The sequence below is a fragment of the Microcaecilia unicolor genome, chromosome 6 (assembly GCF_901765095.1).
Source record: "Microcaecilia unicolor chromosome 6, aMicUni1.1, whole genome shotgun sequence".
NCBI lineage: Eukaryota > Metazoa > Chordata > Amphibia > Gymnophiona > Siphonopidae > Microcaecilia > Microcaecilia unicolor.
In genome coordinates this window covers 301,827,553-301,842,525 of record NC_044036.1, presented here as the reverse complement: position 1 = coordinate 301,842,525, position 14,973 = coordinate 301,827,553, and the positions used below count along the sequence as shown (strand labels likewise).

At 53.1% G+C, this 14,973-nt stretch overlaps 1 protein-coding gene across 1 annotated transcript in view; it reads right to left on the bottom strand.

The window, feature by feature from the left end:
* Positions 1–14,973, bottom strand: part of TBCD (tubulin folding cofactor D) — a 477,889-nt gene that overhangs the window by 313,838 nt on the left and 149,078 nt on the right. The gene's annotated exons all lie outside the window — the stretch shown is intronic.

Here is a 14,973-nt window from a genome sequence, read left to right as displayed (position 1 = left end):
CATGCTTTCTCCCTCATCTTACAAGCCCTGGCGAAAGCAAGCTGCGCACTTTTTGCGTGGAGCAGACGAGCTCCCTCGCAAGGTCCGCCCAGTTGTTTATTTCTTTTAATGCCAGTTGCTGTCGGAAACCGCATCATTTCTTCTTAACTGGCAGATTGCATCTCCTTCATTTTTGTCCAAGCTGGACTGACTCTAGAGGGCCATGTCACGGCTCACAAAATTAGAGCCATGGCTGAATCGGTGACTAATCTAAAATCAGTCACTATTGAAGGGATCTGCAAAGCTGCGGCGTGGTCATCAGTCCACACATTCACATCTCACTACTGCCTTCAGCAGAATAGCCGACGCGTCAGTCGGTTTTGGGCAGTCGGGGCTGCAGAACTTCTTTGGGGTTTAGAATCCAACTCCAACCCTCCTAAGCCCATGTTTGTTCTGTTCCAGGCTACACTCATTTAGATGTTTCTTCTTTTCAGGTCAATTTTTATTCTGGCCTCGCCGTTGCGAGACTCTATTGACCACTGTTTGTTGTGTAAGCCTGAAAGCTTGGGATACCCCACTTGTGAGAATATCAGCCTGCTTGTCTTTGGAGAAAGAGTAGTTACTTACCTGTAACAGGTGTTCTCCGAAGACAGCAGGCTGCATATTCTCACAAACCCTCCCACCTTCCCCTTTTGGAGTTGTCTCCTCCATCTTTTGGATATAACTGAGGGGCGTGTCCGCTCGGCGAGCGGGAATAGGTGTGCGCACATGCGCAGTACGATCGCTCGCGCGACGGAACGCCGTAAAGAGATTTTGAGATTTTGCTTTAAAATCCTCCGGGGCCGACGTGGCGTCACCCACTTGTGAGAATATGCAGCCTGCTGTCTTCGGAGAACACCTGTTACAGGTAAGTAACTACTCTTTATCTGCATTCAAAACCTATACAACTTTACTTTTTGTTTTCATCCAACACCAACAAGAAGTTCTACTCAGAACTAAAGAAGGATGCATGCATGAGTCAATTTGCACATACGTAAAAATCTGGAAAAACACACCCCTGCAAAGTCTTCATGACTTTCAACCACACCCCCCCCCCCACACACACAACCACTCAATGACGCACCTCAAGAAAATCTGATATGAATTTTAAAAGAACAAAAAACGTTTTTAAGGGTAAACACATACAGAGACATAGCAATCTCATAAGCCTTCTTTTCTACTACAGAGTAGGCTAAAAGCTGGACTACAAAATCAAGTGTTTCAAGTAGCAACCTGCTGAGACAATGCTAAGAAATATACCCAAACAATGGGTGTGGATCAACTCCAAAGAACCAGAAAAATCAACAGTAGATATAGAAGAGGTTTGGCATGTGTCCAATGTACAGTCGTAACTTTGCCTCCAGGAAAGACAAACTCAGTGTGAATTTGCCAATAGCTCCAAGCCACATGACTCCAAAACGAGCACTGTCAGTGGACACTTCTTCAGGGATGAGAAGCAAAGCTTCATATCTAACCCAATAATTAAAAACACTTTCAAACCAACCTGCAAGTTGTTTTTTTTGCCTTAAAAGGAGTTTCCTTCCTGCTGAGGTCACTGGAAAACTATAGGCGAATAGACTAACCAATGTCATAAGCACTACCTGAAGCATTTAAGTCCTGCATGATTTTGGCAAGGTGGTGATCTATGAAGGGTATTTAACAGAAACCTGTCTTTCTAATTAAGGATGCTTCTTGTTTCAACTTGTGCAACAGCATCAAGCTTATCTCTGAATCTTCCATTTACAATGCATTATTACTGCTATATATATTGCATTCCTTTGTCCAGATGAATCATGATAAAAGCAATTTTTGTGGAACTTGTGAATAGTTGTTATCCTATGCCAGAAAATGCTGAGTTGGATCATCAGTAATATGCAAGGTCATTTAACCTTTATTACTACTACTAATAATAATTTCAATTGTTTTCTCTGTACAATCAGTAGTCCACAGAGTTTTGGTGTTCCCAAGCATTTTCAGTTTATAAAAGAATAGCAATGTTACAAAGATACAAAGAATACTCACATCCAACTATGCTTTCCAGCAATGAAGTTCTTCTATAGCTGAATGTTAAGGATGTCACTCTAGCAAAGACAGTTATATCTCTATACATCAAGAATTTTAATAAATAAAGCAGACATTCCAGATTGTAAACATCATGACTTTACAGGAAGTCTTCAACGTAGTACTGACACCTATGTGGTCCAACTTTCATAATAATAAACAAAGAAATACAGTAGTCCAACCAAGAACTAAAGCATGCATCAAGGCTTGTATAGCTTTCAAATCTAAAAACGATCTACATTGAACTTGACAAAGAGAACGAAAAACTTAGACCAGTTAAATACGAAATATGGGTGTAAAAAGAAAGAATCATCTAGGTAAACTCCAAGAGAGCAGTGGTATTAATTTGTGCCTTCATAGGGACTGGTTAAAAAACAAACAAATGAAAATAATAATACAATCCTGCCTACTAGCTTGTTACCTGCTTACAGTTTTTGGTTTGGTGGAGTTCTCCAGGTACCCCACCCCCAGCTGACCTCAGTTTCTGCCCTAGTCTCACTCAAGGAGCGGAAATAAAGTTCTACTACCGTTAGTATGCTCGCCTTGGTGGTCTGACAACTTTTAGAGCTCATTAGTGCAGTCTGTAGCATGTTCTGGAAGGAACTTTTCTGCAGTTCCCTCGAGTAAGAACAGTTCAAAAGCCATCGCAGGAACCCAAGAGGACTCCACCAACCCAATAATCGGAAGCAAGCGACAAACTAGGGGAAGGGACTGGTGGGGGGGGGGGGGGGGGTTGCCTTTTTTTGAACCCCCCCCCCCCCAAGAAGGCTGGTGGAAGGGAGGATCACTTGGTAACTTGCCTGCTTGATATGGAGGTAGCAAGTCTCATGTGTCACCTAACTAGGGGAAGAACCAGCTGTCATGGTTCATGTTGGAAGTCAAATTAAAGCTTTTAGGTATAGAACTGACATCTACAACCTCTCTGAAATGCTCCCTGTTCTACATGCAGGACCCCAAGAAGGCGGCCAAGATCCAGACTCTCAATGCACGAATCAGACAATTATGCAGGGAAGATGGCTCTATGTTTGTTAGGAACAAGGCAATATTTTGGGGAAGCGAGAGTCTATTCCAAAAGAACAGGCTCTTCCTTAACTATGGTGGAACCCAGTTGCTGGCACTGTTTAAAAAGGAGATACAGAGCGAATGCTACATACCTGTAGAAGGTATTCTCCGAGGACAGCAGGCTGATTGTTCTCACTGATGGGTGACGTCCACGGCAGCCCCTCCAATCGGAATCTTCCTAGCAAAGTCCTTTGCTAGCCCTCGCGCGCCCGCGCGCACCGCGCATGCGCGGCCGTCTTCCCGCCCGAAACCGGCTCGAGCCGGCCAGTCTCGTATTGTAGCAAAAGAGAAACAAGGGAAGACTCAACTCCAAAGGGGAGGCGGGCGGGTTTGTGAGAACAATCAGCCTGCTGTCCTCTGAGAATACCTTCTACAGGTATGTAGCATTCGCTTTCTCCGAGGACAAGCAGGCTGCTTGTTCTCACTGATGGGGTATCCCTAGCCCCCAGGCTCACTCAAAACAACAACCATGGTCAATTGGGCCTCGCAACGGCGAGGACAAAACTGAGATTGACCTAAAAAATTTACCAACTAACTGAGAGTGCAGCCTGGAACAGAACAAACAGGGCCCTCGGGGGGTGGAGTTGGATCCTAAAGCCCAAACAGGTTCTGAAGAACTGACTGCCCGAACCGAATGTCGCGTCGGGTATCCTGCTGCAGGCAGTAATGAGATGTGAATGTGTGGACAGATGACCACGTCGCAGCTTTGCAAATTTCTTCAATGGAGGCTGACTTCAAGTGGGCTACCGACGCAGCCATGGCTCTAACATTATGAGCCGTGACATGACCCTCAAGAGCCAGCCCCGCCTGGGCGTAAGTGAAGGAAATGCAATCTGCTAGCCAATTGGATATGGTGCGTTTCCCTACAGCCACTCCCCTCCTATTGGGATCAAAAGAAACAAACAATTGGGCGGACTGTCTGTTGGGCTGTGTCCGCTCCAGGTAGAAGGCCAATGCTCTCTTGCAGTCCAATGTGTGCAGCTGACGTTCAGCAGGGCAGGAATGAGGACGGGGAAAGAATGTTGGCAAGACAATTGACTGGTTCAGATGGAACTCCGACACAACCTTTGGCAAGAACTTAGGGTGAGTGCGGAGGACTACTCTGTTATGATGAAATTTGGTATAAGGGGCCTGGGCTACCAGGGCCTGAAGCTCACTGACTCTACGAGCTGAAGTAACTGCCACCAAGAAAATGACCTTCCAGGTCAAGTACTTCAGATGGCAGGAAGGTAAAATTATGTATAATCATACCTGATAATTTTCTTTCCATTAATCATAGCTGATCAATCCATAGACTGGTGGGTTGTGTCCATCTACCAGCAGGTGGAGATAGAGAGCAAACATTTGCCTCCCTATATGTGGTCATGTGCTGCCGGAAACTCCTCAGTATGTCGATATCAAAGCTCCATCCGCAGGACTCAGCACTTAGAGAATTACACCCACGAAGGGACACTCTGCCCAGCTCACCACCGCCGAAACGGGGGAGGGGAATTAACCCAGCTCATCCCCACACAAGTGGGGGAGGGGAATCCGTCCAGCTCATCCCCGCGGAGCGGGGGAGGGACACCACACCCGCCGATGCGGGGGGATCTGGCTTATCCTGCAACCGCAACCGCGGGAGGAGCTGACTGACCCTAACACCGCCGAAGCGGGAGGGGTACAAAGCTGCCCTACAGCCGCACGAAGCGGGAGGGAGTGCCGGCAGAATTTTAAGTCTCAATCCAGCCCCGTAAAACGGAGGGGAGAGGAATGCAGCAGCTCACTGTAACACAAACTCGTCTTAACTCTTGAAGAATCCAAGTGAAAAAACCTGAACACGAAGTCTTTCTGAAGTAACTGAAGACTAAACTTGAACCTGAAATGCAACCAGAATAAAAACAGTACAGATATCTGGGAGGGGCTATGGATTGATCAGCTATGATTAATGGAAAGAAAATTATCAGGTATGATTATACATAATTTTACCTTCCATATCATCAAGCTGATCAATCCATAGACTGGTGGGATGTACCGAAGCAGTACTCACCCAGGGCGGGACATTGAAATCCCTGACCTCAACACTGAAGCTCCAAACCGGGCCTCCGCCCGTGCAGCCACAGTCAAACGGTAATGCTTGGAGAATGTATGAGCCGAAGCCCAAGTTGCCGCCTTGCATATCTCTTCCAAGGAGACGGATCCGGCCTCTGCCATCGAGGCCGCCTGAGCTCTCGTGGAGTGAGCCTTCAGCTGGATAGGCGGCACCTTCCCCGCGGCCACATAAGCCGCTGCAATGGCTTCCTTGACCCATCTTGCCACTGTAGGCTTAGCAGCCTGCAGACCCTTACGAGGACCTGCAAACAGGACAAACAGATGATCCGATTTCCGGAAATCATTGGTCACTTCCAAGTATCTGATGATGACTCGTCTCACATCCAGATATTTAAGAGCAGAGTACTCCTCTGGGTAGTCCTCCCTACGAAAAGAAGGGAGACAGAGCTGCTGATTCACATGGAAGCGAGAAACAATCTTGGGCAGGAAGGAAGGCACTGTGCGAATAGTCACTCCTGCCTCAGTGAACTGCAGAAAAGGCTCTCGACATGAGAGCGCCTGGAGCTCGGAAACTCTTCTGGCTGAAGTGATAGCCACCAAAAAGACTGCTTTCAACGTCAGGTCTTTCAGAGATGCCCTCGACAAGGGTTCAAAAGGCGGCTTCTGCAATGCTCTTAGTACCAGGTTGAGATTCCACGCAGGCACCACTGAGTGCAGAGGAGGGCGCAGGTGATTAACTCCCTTGAGAAAGCGCACCACATCTGGCTGCGAAGCCAGGGAAGCACCCTTCAGGCGGCCCCTGAAGCAAGCCAGAGCCGCTACCTGGACTTTAAGGGAACTGAGCGACAGGCCTTTCTCCAGACCTTCTTGCAGGAACGCCAACACTGAAGAAATTGGAGCAGTGAAGGGAGAAAGTGAGCCTGCTTCACACCACGCTGCAAAGATACGCCAAACCCTGGCGTAAGCAGTAGAAGTAGAGCGCTTCCTCGCTCTCAGCATAGTGGCGATGACCTTGTCTGAGAAGCCCTTCTTCCTCAGACGCTGCCGCTCAATAGCCAGGCCGTAAGACCAAAGGGGGAGGGATCCTCCATCACCACGGGACCCTGATGTAACAGGCCCTGCTCCACTGGCAGCCGCAGAGGATCGTCGACTGAGAGCCTGATCAAGTCCGCATACCAGGGACGCCTGGGCCAATCCGGACCCACCAGGATTACCCTGCCGGGATGCTTTGCCACCCGGTCTAGCACCCTGCCCAACATGGGCCAGGGCGGGAACACATAGAGAAGCTCTTGTGTCGGCCACTGTTGGAGAAGAGCATCTACTCCCAGGGATCGAGGGTCCCGTCCTCTGCTGAAAAAGCGCGGCACTTGGCAATTGGCCGATGACGCCATCAGATCTAGGCTCGGCTGGCCCCAGCGCTTCGTGATGTCCAAGAACGCCTGAGCAGATAGCTGCCACTCTCCGGGCTCCAAGGTATGGCGACTGAGAAAGTCCGCCTTGACATTCATGACTCCGGCAATGTGGGCCGCTAAAAGCTGCTCCAGGTTCGCTTCCGCCCACTGGCAAAGATTCATAGCCTCCTTGGCTAGAGGGGCGCTCTTGGTACCTCCCTGGCGGTTGACATAGGCCACAGCCGTGGCATTGTCCGACAGGACCCGTACAGGCTTCAACACCAGTATCGGGATGAACTCCAAAAGCGCCAACCGAATGGCTCTGAGTTCCAGGAGGTTGATAGACCACTTTGCCTCTGCAGGAGACCAGAGCCCCTGCGCTGTCCTTCCCAAGCAGTGGGCTCCCCAGCCCGACAACGAGGCGTCCGTCGTGACGACAATCCACTCTGGGGTCACCAGAGGCATTCCCGCAGACAACTTGTCTGTCTGCATCCACCAGCTCAGCGCCTTGCGCACTGCTGGGTCCAAGGGAAGGCGCACAGCATAATCCTCCGACATCGGAGTCCAGCGCTGCAGCAAAGAGTGTTGAAGTGGTCTCATATGAGCCTTGGCCCAGGGCACAACTTCCATCGTGGCCGTCATAGAGCCCAACAGCTGCACATAGTCCCAAGCCCGAAGGGGAGAGGCTACTAGGAACTGGTCCACCTGAGCCTGAAGTTTGACAATCCGATTGTCTGGCAGGAACACTCTGCCCACTTGGGTGTTGAATCGAACTCCCAGGTACTCCAGGGACTGAGTCGGGCGCAGCTGGCTTTTCTCCCAGTTGATGATCCATCCCAGGGAGCTCAAAAGAGCAACTACCCGGTCCACAGCTTTGCCGCACTCTGCATAAGAGGGGGGTCGGATCAACCAGTCGTCCAGATAAGGATGGACTTGTACCCCTTCCTTTCGTAGGAAGGCCGCGATGACCACCATTACTTTGGAAAAGGTCCGCGGAGCAGTAGCCAACCCGAAAGGGAGGGCTCTGAACTGGAAGTGTCGTCCCAGGACTGCAAAACGCAGAAAGCGTTGATGAGGAGGCCAGATGGGAATATGCAGGTACGCTTCCTTGATGTCCAAGGATGCCAGGAACTCTCCTGCCTTCACTGCCGCTATAACAGAGCGGAGAGTCTCCATGCGAAAGTGCCGCACTTTCAAGGCCCGATTGACCCCTTTGAGGTCGAGGATAGGCCGGACAGAACCTCCTTTCTTTGGTACCACAAAGTAAATGGAGTAACGTCCCTTGCCAAGCTGACTTTCTGGCACCGGAACGACCGCGCCCAGGCGGATCAGATTGTCCAAGGTCTGCTGCACTGCCACAGCTTTGACCGGAGACTTGCAGGGAGAGAGTACAAACCCGTCTCTTAAGGGTCGGCAGAACTCTAGCTTGTAGCCGTCTCTGATGACTTCCAGCACCCACGCGTCTGAAGTTATTGTGGTCCACTCGCCCAGAAACGAGGACAGCCGTCCTCCAATCTGCACTGGGGCGTGGACCAAGACCCCGTCATTGGGTACGAGACCCTGGGGGAGGACCGGAGGGAGCACCTCCGGGACGGCGGTCTCTGCGAAAGGAATGCTGCTTGGGGGAGAAATTCCTCTTGAAGGAAGAGGGGGCAGAGGAACCCGACTTGCCCGGGCGGTACCGACGGGCTTCCTGCAACCGTCCTCTGGAGGTACCAGGACGAGTACTAGCCCGAGCCCTGACCTCTGGTAATTTCTTGCCCTTAGACGTGCCGAGATCGGTCACGATTTTGTCCAGCTCGACCCCAAAGAGCAGCTTGCCTTTAAAAGGCAACCTAGCCAGGCGGGATTTAGAGGCGTGGTCAGCAGACCAATGTTTCAGCCAAAGCCACCGCCGCGCAGAGATTGTCTGAGCCATGCCTTTCGCTGAGGCCCTCAAGACATCATACAGCAAGTCTGCCAAATAGGCTAAGCCCGATTCCAGGGCCGGCCAATCAGCCCTCAAGGAATGATCCGAGGGGGAAGCCCGCTGCACCATAGTCAGGCACGCCCTGGCCACATAGGAGCCGCAAACTGAGGCCTGCAAACTTAAAGCAGCCGCCTCAAAGGACGACCTTAAGGCCGCCTCCAATCTTCTGTCTTGGGCGTCCTTTAGGGCCGTGCCACCTTCCACCGGCAACGCCGTTTTCTTAGTCACCGCAGTGATTAAAGAATCCACGGTAGGCCACAGATAGGCCTCACGTTCACTCACAGCCAAAGGATAGAGGCGGGACATAGCCCTAGCCACTTTAAGGCTCGCTTCTGGGACATCCCATTGAGCCGAAATTAAGGTGTGCATGGCATCATGCACGTGGAAGGTTCTAGGCGGGCGCTTCGTCCCCAGCATAATGGCAGAGCCAACAGGGGCTGAGGGAGAGACGTCCTCCGGAGAGGAAATCTTCAAAGTGTCCATGGCCTGTAACAACAGGTTGGGCAAATCCTCTGGGCTAAAAAGCCGCGCTGCAGAGGGGTCATCCGCTCCAACCGAGCGGGGATCCGTCTCCTCCAAGGAATCCGCAAAGGACCGTTGGGAGACCTCAGACACGCTGCCCTCATCTACATCGGAGGAGACAAATTCCTCCAAGGCCTGGGAATCAATCCGAGGGCGTTTACCTCTGGGAACCTCAACCTCTTTACCAGACGAGGGAGTAGGGGCAGCGTTGTGCATGAGGAAGGCCTGATGCAGCAGCAAAACAAACTCGGGGGAGAAACCCCCCAGACTGTGCACTTCCGCAGCCTGGGCAACAGCCCTAGACGCACCCTCAACCGGCGCTCGCAATAGCGGGGGAGAGACATGCTGCGCATCCAAAATGGCGTCCGGCGCGAAACTCCGCGAAGGAGCCGCGCGGGAAGAACGGCTCTTAACTTTAGCCGCTTCTGTGCCGTCGCCCAAATTAAGGGCGTTCATGGCATTAATGTCTCCAACCTCAAGGGCGGCCCAAGAAGAAGCCGTCCGAGCCGCGTGGCCGGCCAAGATGGCGGAGGCGAGGAGCGGGGGATGGGCGTTTATGGCGGGAAAAACCGCCACGCCGGAGGAAGGACCGGGACATTCATCGGTCACGAAACTGTCACCCAACAAGGGCGAATCAGGCTTTAAGACCCCCGCATCCCCTCTAGAAGCGCTCAAGCGACCCGGGGAGCGACCCTTTGCGCCCTCGCCCTCCGACGCCATATGCCACGAGGAGAAGAATCGGGGAACCCCCTGCCCGCTATAAAAAGGTAAAAATTACCTGCTGTCCGCTCCGAGTTGTAACGACCTGGTGTCCCAGTGAGTAGCTGCAATAGACGCTTAAATAAACGTCGAAATAAACGCCTTTAAGGACGTTCAAAGTTTTTTTTTGTTTTTTTTTTTTTAACGGAGCCAGCGGGAGGGGGGAGAAAAGGAGGGACCTGGCACCACCAGGTTTGCACTTGCTCAAAAGAGCCCTCAACCCCAGGCACTCAACAAAACCTAAAATTAGGCTTGGAGGCCTAGCCAGAGCTGCTGCTGTGTGTGACCACCACCTGCTGAGATAGAGAACATACTGGGGAGTTTCCGGCAGCACATGACCACATATAGGGAGGCAAAAGTTTGCTCTCTATCTCCACCTGCTGGTAGATGGACACAACCCACCAGTCTATGGATTGATCAGCTTGATGATATGGAATTCAGTGGCTCAAAAGGAGGTTTCATCAGCTGGGTGAGAACGACATTGAGATCCCATGACACTGTAGGAGGCTTGACAGGGGGCTTTGACAAAAGCAAACCTCTCATGAAGCGAACAACTAAAGGCTGTCCTGAGATCGGCTTACCTTCCACATGGTAATGGTATGCACTGATTGCGCTAAGGTGAACTCTTACAGAGTTGGTCTTGAGACCAGACTCAGACAAGTGCAGAAGGTATTCAAGCAGGGTCTGTGTAGGACAAGAGCGAGGAGCTAGGGCCTTGCTGTCACACCAGACGGCAAACCTCCTCCATAGAAAGAAGTAACTCCTCTTAGTGGAATCTTTCCTGGAAGCAAGCAAGATGCGGGAGACACCCTCTGACAGACCCAAAGAGGCAAAGTCTACGCTCTCAACATCCAGGCCGTGAGAGCCAGGGACCGGAGGCTGGGATGCAGAAGAGCCCCTTCGTCCTGCGTGATGAGGGTCGGAAAACACTCCAATCGCCACGGTTCTTCGGAGGATAACTCCAGAAGAAGAGGGAACCAGATCTGACGCGGCCAAAAGGGAGCAATCAGAATCATGGTGCCTCGGTCTTGCTTGAGTTTCAACAAAGTCTTCCCCACTAGAGGAATGGGAGGATAAGCATACAGCAGGCCCTCCCCCCAATCCAGGAGGAAGGCATCCGATGCCAGTCTGCCGGGGGCCTGAAGCCTGGAACAGAACTGAGGGACTTTGTGGTTCACTCGACATGCGAAGAGATCCACCAAGGGGGTGCCCCATGCTTGGAAGATCTGGCGCACCACTCTGGAGTTGAGCGACCACTCGTGAGGTTGCATAATCCGGCTCAGTCTGTCGGCCAGACTGTTGTTTACGCCTGCCAGATATGTGGCTTGGAGCACCATGCCGAGACGGCGAGCCCAGAGCCACATACTGACGGCTTCCTGACACAGGGGGCGAGATCCGGTGCCCCCCTGCTTGTTGACATAGTACATGGCAACCTGGTTGTCTGTCTGAAATTGGATAATTTGATGGGACAGCCGATCTCTGAAAGCCTTCAGAGCGTTCCAGATCGCTCGCAACTCCAGGAGATTGATCTGTAGACCGCGTTCCTGGAGGGACCAGCTTCCTTGAGTGTGAAGCCCATCGACATGAGCTCCCCATCCCAGGAGAGACCCATCCGTTGTCAGCACTTTTTGTGGCTGAGGAATTTGGAAAGGACGTCCCAGAGTCAAATTGGACCAGATTGTCCACCAATACAGGGATTCGAGAAAACTCGTGGACAGGTGGATCACGTCTTCTAGACCCCCAGCAGCCTGATACCACTGGGAGGCTAGGGTCCATTGAGCAGATCTCATGTGAAGACGGGCCATGGGAGTCACATGAACTGTGGAGGCCATGTGGCCCAGCAATCTCAACATCTGCCGAGCTGTGATCTGCTGGGACGCTCGCACCCGCGAGACGAGGGACAACAAGTTGTTGGCCCTCGCCTCTGGGAGATAGGCGCGAGCCGTCCGAGAATCCAGCAGAGCTCCTATGAATTCGAGCTTCTGCACTGGGAGAAGATGGGACTTTGGATAATTTATCACAAACCCCAGTAGCTCCAGGAGGCGAATAGTCATCTGCATGGACTGCAGGGCTCCTGCCTCGGATGTGTTCTTCACCAGCCAATCGTCGAGATATGGGAACACGTGCACCCCCAGCCTGCGAAGTGCCGCTGCTACCACAGCCAGGCACTTTGTGAACACCCTGGGCGCAGAGGCGAGCCCAAAGGGCAGCACACAGTACTGGAAGTGACGTGTGCCCAGTTGAAATCGCAGATACTGTCTGTGAGCTGGCAGTATCGGGATGTGTGTGTAGGCATCCTTCAAGTCCAGAGAGCATAGCCAATCGTTTTGCTGAATCATGGGAAGTAGAGTGCCCAGGGAAAGCATCCTGAACTTTTCTTTTACGAGATATTTGTTCAGGGCCCTTAGGTCTAGGATGGGACGCATCCCCCCTGTTTTCTTTTCCACAAGGAAGTACCTGGAATAGAATCCCAGCCCTTCTTGCCCGGATGGCACGGGCTCGACCGCATTGGCGCTGAGAAGGGCGGAGAGTTCCTCTGCAAGTACCTGCTTGTGCTGGAAGCTGTAAGACTGAGCTCCCGGTGGACAATTTGGAGGTTTTGAGGCCAAATTGAGGGTGTATCCTTGCCGGACTATTTGCAGAACCCACTGATCGGAGGTTATGAGAGGCCACCTTTGGTGAAAAGCTTTCAACCTCCCCCCGACCGGCAGGTCGCCCGGCACTGACACTTTTATGTCGGCTATGCTCTGCTGGAGCCAGTCAAATGCTCGCCCCTTGCTTTTGCTGGGGAGCCGCGGGGCCTTGCTGAGGCGCACGCTGCTGACGAGAGCGAGCGCGCTGGGGCTTAGCCTGGGCCGCAGGCTGTCGAGAAGGAGGATTGTACCTACGCTTACCAGAAGAGTAGGGAACAGTCCTCCTTCCCCCAAAAAATCTTCTACCTGTAGAGGTAGAGGCTGAAGGCTGCCGGCGGGAGAACTTGTCGAATGCGGTGTCCCGCTGGTGGAGATGCTCTACCACCTGCTCGACCTTCTCTCCAAAAATATTGTCCGCACGGCAAGGCGAGTCCGCAATCCGCTGCTGGAGTCTATTCTCCAGGTCGGAGGCACGCAGCCATGAGAGCCTGCGCATCACCACACCTTGAGCAGCGGCCCTGGACGCAACATCAAAGGTGTCATACACCCCTCTGGCCAGGAATTTTCTGCACGCCTTCAGCTGCCTGACCACCTCCTGAAAAGGCTTGGCTTGCTCAGGGGGAAGAGCATCAACCAAGCCAGCCAACTGCCGCACATTGTTCCGCATGTGTATGCTCGTGTAGAGCTGGTAAGACTGGATTTTGGCCATGAGCATAGAAGAATGGTAGGCCTTCCTCCCAAAGGAGTCTAAGGTTCTAGAGTCTTTGCCCGGGGGCGCCGAAGCATGCTCCCTAGAACTCTTAGCCTTCTTTAGGGCCAAATCCACAACTCCAGAGTCATGAGGCAACTGGGTGCGCATCAGCTCTGGGTCCCCATGGATCCGGTACTGGGACTCAATCTTCTTGGGAATGTGGGGATTACTTAGTGGCTTGGTCCAGTTCGCAAGCAATGTCTTTTTTAGGACATGGTGCAAGGGAACAGTGGACGCTTCCTTAGGTGGAGAAGGATAGTCCAGGAGCTCAAACATTTCAGCCCTGGGCTCGTCCTCCACAACCACCGGGAAGGGGATGGCCGTAGACATCTCCCGGACAAAGGAAGCGAAAGACAGACTCTCGGGAGGAGAAAGCTGTCTTTCAGGAGAGGGAGTGGGATCAGAAGGAAGACCCTCAGACTCGTCAGAGAAATATCTGGGGTCTTCCTCTTCTTCCCACGAGGCCTCACCTTCGGTGTCAGACACAAGTTCACGAACCTGTGTCTACAACCTCGCCCGGCTCGACTCAGTGGAGCCACGTCCACGATGGGGGCGTCGAGAGGTAGACTCCCTCGCCCGCATCGGCGAAGCTCCCTCCGCCGACGTAGTCGGGGAGCCTTCCTGGGAGGTGGCCGCAGTCGGCACCGCACGCGGTACCGACGTCGGGGACCTCACCCCGGGCGATGGGCCAGCCGGCGCCACGCTCGACGGTACCGGAGGCGCAAGCACCGCCGGTACCGGAGGGGTAGGGCGCAACAGCTCTCCCAGAATCTCTGGGAGAACGGCCCGGAGGCTCTCGTTCAGAGCGGCTGCAGAGAAAGGCATGGAGATCGATGCAGGCGTCGACGTCAGAACCTGTTCCGGGCGTGGAGGCTGTTCCGGGCTGTCCAGAGTGGAGCGCATCGACACCTCCTGAACAGAGGGTGAGCGGTCCTCTCGGTGCCGATGCCTGCTGGGTGCCGACTCCCTCGGCGACCCAGAGCTCTCGGTGCCGACGCGGGGAGGAGACCGGTGTCGATGCTTCTTCGACTTCTTCCGAAGCATGTCACCGGAGCTCCCCGGCACCGACGAGGAGGACGTAGAATCCATCCGTCGCTTCCTCGGGGCCGAGGTCGAAGCAGGTCGATCCCGGGGGGGCTGTACTGCAGGAGCCCTCAGGGTAGGGGGAGACCCACCCGAAGGCTCACCGCCACCAGCAGGGGAATGGACAGCCCTCACCTGCACTCCACCCGATGCACCACCGTCCGACGACATCAGGAGACGAGGTCCCGGTACCACCGACGTCGATGCAGCTATCCGATGTCTCGGCGCCGATGCAGAGGGCCGATGCCTCGATGCACTCGATGCACTGGCGGCCAAGGATGAAGGTCTGGACGCTGATGACGTCGATGCACACGATGACCCCGGTGCCGATGCCGACGAAGAGCCCGAGAACAAAACGTTCCACTGGGCCAATCTCGCTACCTGAGTCCGCCTTTGTAACAGGGAACACAGACTACAGTTCTGAGGACGGTGCTCGGCCCCCAGACACTGAAGACACGAAGAGTGCCTATCAGTGAGCGAGATTACCCGGGCGCACTGGGTGCACTTCTTGAAGCCGCTGGAAGGCTTCGATGTCATGGGCGGAAAAATCACGCCGGCGAAATCAAAATCCGAAATGACGAATTTGGAGCACCAAAACTTTAAGGGAGAAAAATCTCGACCGAGGCCGAAAAGAGGTCTACCCCGACGACGAAAGAAAACTTACCGGGGCAAAAACTGGAAACACGGGAGGGGCAA